Source organism: Canis lupus, chromosome 10 (genome assembly GCF_011100685.1).
Source record: "Canis lupus familiaris isolate Mischka breed German Shepherd chromosome 10, alternate assembly UU_Cfam_GSD_1.0, whole genome shotgun sequence".
Lineage (NCBI taxonomy): Eukaryota > Metazoa > Chordata > Mammalia > Carnivora > Canidae > Canis > Canis lupus.
In genome coordinates this window covers 42,600,394-42,610,791 of record NC_049231.1, presented here as the reverse complement: position 1 = coordinate 42,610,791, position 10,398 = coordinate 42,600,394, and the positions used below count along the sequence as shown (strand labels likewise).

At 47.2% G+C, this 10,398-nt stretch overlaps 1 protein-coding gene across 1 annotated transcript in view; it reads right to left on the bottom strand.

Annotated features, from left to right (window-relative positions):
• CREG2 (cellular repressor of E1A stimulated genes 2) overlaps window positions 1-10,398 on the bottom strand; it is a 35,930-nt gene that overhangs the window by 20,503 nt on the left and 5,029 nt on the right. The window lies entirely within an intron of this gene.

Below are 10,398 nucleotides of genomic sequence, written 5' to 3'. Positions count from 1 at the left end.
CTATTCCACCACCCTGATCCTGAGGGCTGGGATTGCCTAAACCAGCACACTCTGTCCCCTGGCCAAAGTGATGGATTCAGGGATTGGCACAAGAAGTCCGGTCACTAAAGCTCAAGGTGCTCCTTGCTGGGGACTTCTGGAAGGGCAGTCCCCTTACTCTCCTCTGGAGTCTACCTGGAGAGGTGCTCACTCTCCCTGGACATAAAGAGGGAACAGCCTTGAAATTGCTGGTCCCACATCTGGATCACAAGTGGGGCCATTTTTAAAATGAAGCAGAAGGGAAGGCAGAGATGAGAAATGGGAAAAGCTGATTTGGGCTGACACTGCAGGACCCCTAAGAAAAGCCTTCCTCTGGACTTCCAAATATGTCAGGTAATAAGTTTATTTCCCTAAGCACTTCTGAACTTATTTTTTTCTCTTTCTTGGCATCTGAGAGGCTCCTCACTGGTAGAACGGTTTACAGTTCCTGGAGCTCTTCCTGTTCTTAGAATGGATCCTGTGGTTGAGGCATGCCCGCCTAATGCTGGTGGTATTAATAGTGATCTGCAAACTGTTCTCGATACAGGCAGTAAAGTCGTGATGGAACTGTGCAGAGGAAGGAGGTCCCCATCTGCATCTGTTTCTACTAACACAGTATCAGGCCAAGCAAAGAGGGCCCAGGTTTAAAAACTATTCACACTTTGATATATTTTTTTAAAGATAAGACTCTATAAGTCTTATCTAAGCAGTTCTCCAAGAGTGTCTCGTGTTTCTGACCTCTTAGGAGCAGAGGACTAGCTTCCTTTGTTCAGGACCATCTTTTCCCAGAGATGTTCATAGAGCAAAGTGCCTTGGAGGGTACAGTGTTTCCCTCTGGGGCAAAGGGCAGGCTTGTTTACGTCCAGCAGGATGAAGATGCTGTCTTTCCCAGGACGGCGGGGGCAGGCAGGCTTGCTCTCGGTCACACAAGACTGAGGCTGAGAGGCTGAGAGTTGCTCTCCTGTTGTGCAACCCACTGTGTGTATAGATGCCAACTGGCCCTCTTCATATCCTTGTGGGAACTGGGGCCCCTGGGAACCCCGGCCACAAAACACTGCTGTGCTAGCCACTGCCCTTGCAGTGAGCAACCCAAACCTTTGTCTCTGACTCACGAGTTTTGTGTCCTGTGCCAGCATCTGCGAACCACGGCAGGCTCACTGTTGGTTAGAACGAACGTGGCCAACTTGCTTGCAAATAGGGCAAAATCTTAGCCCTGTCACAGTTCTTGACACCATGTAAAACCGTTAAGTTTCTTTGCTTTGGATTGGAAGTGAATCACTTTGGAATCAGCGAAGTAAAAATAAATAGATCGTGCTGATTGCAAGCTCCGATTTGCATATGTATATATCTCTCTGAGTAATAAAAGCGGAGGAATAAGTTATCTTAAAATGCCATCTGCCCATTAGACAAAAATATTTCATATTACATGGATTATAGAGTAAGATAATGAAGAAGGCGTTGCTGGTGCAAACTCTGGAGTCCATTGGTGGCCTTCTTCTTTCTGGATTAGTCCAGGGCCTTGCTGGTCTATCCCCAGACTGGGGGTGTGTGCAGCACTGGCAGGAAAGGAACTGCCTCTTCTCCTTCAGAACTTCCCCCAAGTCTGTCCATTCACCTCTTGTTCCCTGTTATTATCTGCACAGCACTCCAAGTCTGATACCCACCTGCTATTTCTTGACCTCTGACTCTAGCTTAACCGCATTCCTTGGCTCCTGGTGGACTCACCACTAAAGAAACATGAGCTGACTGCAGCTGGCCAGGAATTCCTGCGTCTCCGTGTGACTGGAGTAGAGGACCCGGTGGTGGGAACAGAGGGCAGCAAACACATCTCAGGAAGGGCTGCTCTTTTGTTTAGGAAAAGCATTAATGAGTCTTGATGAGGAGGACAAGGCGAGGCCCCCTCCCCAGGGCAGGGCTGGCATGCACACGGGTCAGCGTGTGCAGTTCTGCAAATGATGTCTTCCCTTGATGTTATTGCATCTTGGACTCCTGTGCAGGCAGGAGACACAGAAGAGTTTTTTTTTTTTTTTTTTTTAATTTTTATTTATTTATGATAGTCATACAGAGAGAGAGAGAGGCAGAGACACAGGCAGAGGGAGAAGCAGGCTCCATGCACCGGGAGCCCGATGTGGGATTCGATGCCGGGTCTCCAGGATCGCGCCCTGGGCCAAAGGCAGGCACTAAACCGCTGCGCCACCCAGGGATCCCCAAGAGTTTGGTTTTGTTCGGGGAGGGTGCTGAGACTCAGAGAAGAGAAGAAGAGCAGAGACATGGAGTTGAGAAGGGAGGAAGGGAGGCCCAGCAGTGTGGCGGGAGGCTGGTGGTAAGGGGCAGACGTGCTCTCCATCCCTGCAAGGAGGGGCGGCCAGTGATTGGAGCGGGGACGCCCTGGGATCCTCTGAGATGGGGTTAGGGTGCCCGGGCAGGCCTCACCTGCAGTGCTGGCCTCCAATTGGATGCAGCCCTGAAACCACTTCCGAGATTCCACCCAAGCTCCCCCTGCCCTTCTGCTGGCACTGCCTGAACCCCGACGTGGGCAAACAGGCCTTGCAGCTCCGCTTGGGCTACTTGTGCTTCTTAGACCCACCATGGCCCTCCTGCCTCAGAAACAGGACAGCAAGTCCCCGTGGAGGCACACAAGACCACAGGAGCCCGCAAAGTGGGCTTTGCTTTTGTCCTCACCCTGCGTGCCGACGCTCTAGCAGTTGTGGCTCGAGCACACGTGCTGTCTAATGACACTGTCCTCAACTGCACGTTCAGCTATCCTTCCCCAAACCCCACTGCTCATCCTGCTCGGAGATGTGCGGCAGCCGACGAAGTAAGCAAGTAAGTAAGCCTGGCACTCCAACACTCCACCCCTTGGAAGGAGAGAAGGCAAGGAGGCAGCTACAGAGGAGCTGAAAGCCGGAAGATGTGGGTGCTCAGTGGGGAGCAGAGCTGTCTGCAGAGACCACGCGGTGGGCAAGGGGTGACCGAATCCTGAGCCCCCATTTCTGGGCCCCGGCTTCCCGCCCCTCAGCTCCTAACCTGTAAAGTGGAAGGCAGTAGCCCATGGCCAGGCCCTTGCAGGCTGTAAGGACCTCTCAGTACCCTGGAGCCTTGGCCTGTTGTACGGGGAGAGACTGTGCCTCTTGGAGAATCACGTCTGCCTGCAGCCCAGTCAGGCTCAGCTCAGGCTGCTCTGATACCTGAAGGGGAACAGGGCAGAAAGGCAGCACAGGGCGCACTAGGGTCAGCAGGTGGGGAGCACACAAACACCCCGCTGTCCTGGCAGGTGGGGGTGCAGGGGAATGGGCTTCTCAGAGCTGGGGGCCTGGGACGATGCAGTCCCAGGGGCTGAGACCTGGGCTCTCCTTGAGAGGCAGGCAGAAATGAAGTGCATCCTGGGGAATGAACTGGTAATTACTGGGACTAGAAGGTGTGTTCGAAGCCTTAAGATGGGAAGGAAGAGGCAAAGAAAGGAAGGGACTTTCAAGAGATTAACTTTCAGATCAACTCTGTTGTTTTTGGTTTTTGGTTTATTTATTTATTTATTTATTTATTTATTTATTTATTTATTTATTTATTTATTTATTTTAGATGTACTTTTTACTTTAGAGAAAGAGAAAGAAGGCATGCAAGCAGGGGGAGGGGCAGAGGGAGAGGGAGAGGGAGAGAGAATCTCAAGCAGACTGTGTTTCAGTGCAGAGCCCACCTAGGGACTCAATTTCAGGTCCCTGAGATCATGACCTGAGCAGAAATCAAGAGTCGGACACTTAACTGACTGAGCCCCCCCAGGCGCCGCAGTGTCTTAAAGGACAGGTCAGGCTGAGTGGGATGAGATGGAAATGGTGGACAGACAGATGCCAAGTGGAGATGCTAAGCTGGTGGAAATCACAGCTACCATGTGCATTTCTACTCATCTACCCCACTGCAGAGATGTGTGGTTTTAACAGTTAGGGGCCCTTTACACACAGTCACTTGTTCGATCTTCCTGTCTCAGTTCAAATGACTGGTGACAAATAAGCAGGGAAGAGCCCATGTCTTTAAGTCCTAATTATGTGCACCTGGCATAGAGGGAGTGCTTGATAAATATTGTTTGAAAGAAAAACTTATTTTCATTACTATATTTAGCATGTTCCTTTGTATACAGTATGCTTAATTCAATTAATTTTTTAAAAGATCTTATTTATTTATTCATGAGAGATACAGAAAGAGAGGCAGAGACACAGGCAGAGGGAGAAGCAGGCTCCATGCAGGGAGCCCGATGTGGGACTCGATCCCGGGACTCCAGGGTCACACCCTGGGCCGAAGGCAGACGGTCAACCGCTGAGCCACCCAGGCGTCCCTCAATTAATGTTTAATTGATTTTATTGTCAGTATCTCCCCACCTCATCTCTACATTATTAGAATAACAGCTTTCCCTCACAAATCCCTTTGTGATCCAATTAATTAAAATCTTTTTTTCTGAGACATTTTCTTACCATTCTGCACATTAGATCATTTAGGTGTACTTCTGTATTATCTCAGGAAAGTTACTTCAATTATGTCCTTTTCTGATGGGGGAAGTCCAGCTTATAGAAGTGAAAGAACACTAACCAAGAATATATATAATTTAAATGTCAATATTAAATCCTGAGTTTTTCTACTTCTTCCAATGACAAAAGAAGAGAAAATCAGACAAAAATGCATTACAAACATTTGCAAATTATACATCTGACAAGGATCATATCCAGAATATAGAAAGAACTCTGGCAACTGAATAATAAAAAGAGAAATAGCCCAATTAAAAAAGGGTAAAGGCATTAAATAGTCCTCCAAAGAAGATTGATAGCTAATAAGAACATGTGAAGACACTTAACATTAGTAGTCATTAGGAAAATGCATATCAAAACCACAATGAAACACCACCAGGATGGCCATCATAAACAAGACAGACAATAACATGCGTTGGTGAGGGTGTGGAGAAACTGGAAACCTCATACACTGCTGATGGAAGGTAAAACGGCGCAGCCCGTGAAGAAAACATTCAGTTCCTCAAAAAGCTGAACATACAGTTACCATATGACCCAGCAGTTCTACTCTTAGGTAGGTACCCTAGCGAATTGAAAGAAAAAGTCCATATGAAAACTTTTAAATATTCATAGTAGCATAATTCATAACAGGCAAAACATGGAAGCAAATGTCCTCAACTGATGAATGCATAAGTAAAAATAGATACACAGAATGTGGCATTTTCATACAATAGAATAGTATTTGGCCATAAAAAGGAATGAAGTATGGATACATGCTAAAACATAATGAACCGCAAAAGCTGATGAGAGAAAAACTCTAAAGATCTATCCTCCAGGGAAGCCATTCTAGATTTCTAAGTCAGCATGACTCTAAACTTTGTTCAAACCAAAAGCCTGATTTATGGCCACCGTGCATGTATTGTACATCTGCTTTGTGAATGAGTAACCAAAAGAAAAATCATCTTGTCCTTGAGATACGGATCAATGTTCTTGCTCCCTGCATTCCTTTATGATGTAAAACTCTTGATTCCTGCCTATATGCTAATCCATAATCTTCCGAGCTTCTACAAGATGTAAAATGTAGACAATCCTGTAAAAATGACTCATTCTTCAGAACACGTTCATCTCTGTGAAGAGCGTGTTTCCCAGGCAGCCTAACTTGGGCTCAAATAAAATGCTCTTTCTTGCAGTTAGAGATTCTAAAAGATTTGTTCATTTTGCATTGACAAAAACATCATGCTAAGTGAAAGAAATCAGTCATAAAAAAGCATATATTATATAATTCCACTTAAAGGAAATGCCCAGAATAGACAAATTCAATAAATACACAAAATAGATTAGCAATTTCCAGAGGCTAAGGGCCTTATAATAAAACCCTTACCTCTCTCTTAACAACTAAAAGCTTTCTGGAAGGTGTATATTTATAGGAGCTACTTATCATGAATTCATCTCATTTCAGCACAAGGTGAAATCATGTCTAACAGGTGAATAAAACACTGTAAACTGGATGGGGAGAGGTAGTCAGAGATGCCAGAGGGTGTGGTATGAAGACAGGGGAACCAGAATCACCAGTGGACCTGTGAAATGAGTGCCCTGGGATCCACAGGGACAGAACTTCATGGAGCTGAAACAAAATTAGGGAGAAAGAAGTAGCCACAGGTTCCCGGGAGCACTGGCCATGGCAATGAGTGGAAGACTCATTGAGAGAGAAAAAGCAAACACCTGCCCAGGAAGCCTTCTCTCCCAGACAGTCTTTTAAAAGCAACTCAGGTTAATGTTAGCTTCAGGATTTCAGGGCTGTGCAGGCAAAGGAGAAGAGGCAACATGGACCTGGACAGAAAGCCGTCTATTTAGAAGACCTCTATGTTGCCTTCAAGGAGAATGAACAAAATTCAGTTGAAGAGAAATTGAATTCAGCTTCTTTAGCTGATGAGGGCTGGGCCCTGCGCTTTGGAACGCCCGTCACGTCACAGGTAGACGGAGTGCAGACGGAGATACATCCTGGCCGTTAGCAGGCAAGCTGTTGCAAGCACATGCTTACGCTGAGTGTGCACTTGACTGAACTCTTCTAGAGAACAATGGAAAAGAGCGCCTTCCACGTATAGTTCTAGGGGCACAGATCTTGGAGCCTGCATTTGAAATTGGGCTGGGCTAAGGTTTTCGGCTCCCATTTGATGTATCTTTTCTTCCTACGACAACAGTTAAAAAGATGCAGGCTAAGGGGCATTTGTATTTCTGGAACTTCTTGTAATTTTCTGCAGAGAAGGAAGGATTAAAGTCACTATGCTGTTTGAGTTGTGTGAGCCCACTGAGCGTTTGTCCTGCCTGTGCTCCTGGCACAAAGGCAGACCAGCCCTCCCACGGACACCCTCCCACGGTTCACCAAAGGAGCTTCTTGGCCCGTCAATGTGCCTATCAAATGCGAGGGCTGCTCAGAGGATAGGGCGGGAACCTGTGTCCAAGCACATTGTCCCAAAATCTCTAGTGTGAGCAATACTCTTTTGATGTGGGATTCTTCGGTGTTGAATTCCCTGTGCTGCACGTACCCCTCCAAGCAAATCACGCTGAGGGACCATCGTTTCTGAAGGGCTCCCATTCCGTGTTTTACACACCCAGGGGGCTTCGATCCATTCAGTCTGGCATCTCCCTCTCAGAAACTAGATTCCTTTACAAAACAGAATCTCAGCATCTCCTTTGATGCCAAACCACTCTGAGCCCTGGTCAATTCAAGAGCTTTGACAAGCTCATTGTTTGGACAGGGATGCCCTCAGCTGGGGGGAGGGGAGGTGAGTAGGGCGGGAATGAATGGGCCATGGCAATATTTCATTAAAAACCTTTTGGGGAAAAGGAAACAAGTGTTTTCAGATCCTCCTGTCTTGATAATTGAGTAGAAACCTAGCATGTGTCCAAACTATCAATCAAATCTTTTTTTTCATTGCAGGAAAAGCATCTGATAAACCCCTTTGGGTCCTATTTATTTCCAGATCTTCAAAATGAAAGTTCATTCTAATGCCAACGAGCAGAATGTCACTCAATAGAAGAACCCTCCCTGGCCCAGAAGGCTTGATTTGCCTTGGCTCTGAGAAGATGCAAACCCTAAACCCCACAGTGTTCGAGCCTGCGCACTCTGTAAGGAAAGATGTTTCTGCAGAGGGGAAGGTCTCCGATAGGCTTTCTCTGTCAATCAATATTTATTGGATATTCACACAACTGGGTCTCTGGTCTGAGCATAAAGTTACTTAGGCATAGGAGCATCTCTACATCCTTATGTGTTTGAAGAAAGAGGAAAATGAGAGGGGAGGGGGTTGCTCATTGCTGGTGAACCTTGTGAACTGGAATCTTATGCTCAATTTGTCATGTTAACCTGAGCTGGGAAGCCTGAGCGTGGTCCTTTAGAAGCCACCAATCCTGTCCTTTTCCGACATTGAAAGTCGCTTTTTGTTTATTGTCCAGTCGGATTCCCTTTCCAAATGATCTCCTCCCGGAGGAAGGGCAGGTAATAGCACCCAGTTCAATACGTCCTGGCATGGGAGTCCAGACAACTGCGTGCCATTACATCTAGTAACTTTACTGTGACATTTTAGGGTATGTTCAGGGACCAGAGGATCAGGGTGGTAAAAAGTCTGGGGGAAATCCCATAACCAGATGGGATGGAGGACCCCAGGCTGCATTTTCAAAAAATATTTTATTTATTTATTCATGAGAGACACAGAGAGAGGCAGAGACACAGGCAGAGGGAGAAGCAGGCTCCTTACTGGGATCCCAATGCGGGACTCAATCCTGGAATCCCGGGATCATGCCCTGAGCCAAAGACAGATGCTCAACCGCTGAGCCATCCAGCCATCCCCCCAGGTTGAATTTTACAGATTCACCAAAAAACTCTCTAACGTCCCTGTAAACCTGTAAAATGTGGAGAAATACGTGTTCCTTGCTTATTCTCAAGATGTTGGTCAGCCTTAGTTAAGGACAGGACATCTGCTATGTATTTTCTTCATCATTAAACCTCCTCAGATTTTTGGATACTCGATGTCTTTCACCTCTAGGAATTAATTTATTTATTTTTAAAGATGTATTTATTTACTCATGAGAGAGGCAGAGACACAGGCAGAGGGAGAAGCAGGCTCCCTGTGGGAAGCCTGATGTGAGAGTTGATCCCAGGACCCCAGGATCTTGGCCTGAGCCAAAGGCAGACAGTCAACCACTGAGCCACCCAGGTGTTCCACCCCTAATAGTTTAGATCCAACTTTATCTTTAATCTACAGGCCAGCTATAGACCTAAGCATCATTTTTGGGGCATGATCTGTGTCAACACACATGTGGTGTTATAGAATGAAAAGCACTTCTCATGTATACAGGAGGACATTAATCAGCTAAGAGAAAAAAGAAACTCTGCTATTTGAGACAACATGGATGCCTCCTGAGGATGTTATGTTGAGCATGAAAAATCAGATAGAGAAAGACAAAAACGGTATGATCTCACTTACAGGTGGAGTTCAAAAAAAAGCCAAACTCACTCACTCAGAGAGTAGGGTGGTGCTTACCAGGGCCTGAGGATGGGGGTGGGGGGGGACCAAGGATGTGTTGGTCAAAGGACACAGGTGAGCAGTTGGAAGATTAATGAGCTCTGGGCAGCAAATGCACAGCACAGTGATCACAGGCAATGATACCGTATCACATACTTCAAAGATGCCAAGAGACCAGATCTTAAATGTTCTCACCACAAGAAAGAAATAACAATTATGGGACGTGCCAGAGGTGCTCGCTAACACTACGGTGGTAACCACACTGTAATATGTAAATGTATCAAATCAACACGTTATACACCTTATATACTGTTCTATGTCTATTATATCGCAATAAAAAAAAGCGCATTTCTTAGCTACATGCCAAACAGCCACATCAGCTTTGATCACAACATGCTTTCAAGGTTAAGCCTCTCAAATTAATAAAACGAGGATATAAATCAACTGCTAAGTCAATTAGCAAAGACTCGGGCTCTCTTACCTATTTTGAGAAAGAGGCAGGCTCCCGGCCATGCAGGGCCTCTCAGGCCATTTCTGAGGATTTTGTTATTTTTCCCAATGAAAGCATTTAAGCAGGGGAATCCCAGGATCTGACTCGGGTTCTGAAAGATCACTTCAGCTGCTGGATAGAGGATGAATTCAAGGTGACAGAGGAGACTGAGGGGGAGCTGGGGTGGGGTGCCTGAGGTACATGCCCTCCGAATGGGTAATAGTCGAATACGGGACAGTACGCACATGTGCACCCACGCGGCTCAGCCTGCCCTGGCAGGAGAATCCATGCGTGCAGCGCACCCTCGGGCAGGAACAGTGCTTGGCCCTGCTGGCGCTGTGTCCTGCCGGGCAAGTGGGGCTCCCCAGCCTGTCGCAGTGCACACTGTGGGCACCGGGCTAGGCCTGGGGCAGAGGCATAGCCGTAGCTGCAACGCTCCATGGGCCCTTCAGGAAAATGGCTGGGAAGGTACTTCTTTTCCTTCTCTCAGAGCATCGGTGGCCGCGTTGCTTCCCTCCTGTCTGGCCTCGGTCTGTGGTCGGGTTTCTGAGGGTTCCTCAGCCCCAGCATGGCCCTCGGGGCCCACAGAGCCCTGGCATGCAGCACGCAGGAAGAACGGGTCTGGCTTCGTCTGCCCACTTGGGGTGAAATGGGGAAGAGCCAGCCCCTCCCCGGGTGCACAGAGCGGAGGGCACCACAAGCGTGCAGAACGTACCAGACGTGATGGTAAAAATGCTGCTGCACGTCTTCAATCCACAAGGACACCAGCTTTAAAGAATGAAGGCAATTCTCACTTTGCTGAGTATGAGCTGCCTTCTGCAGGTGAAAGGAAGGTGAAAGGCTTTGGTTTATCAGCAGCAGCAGCAGCAGCAGC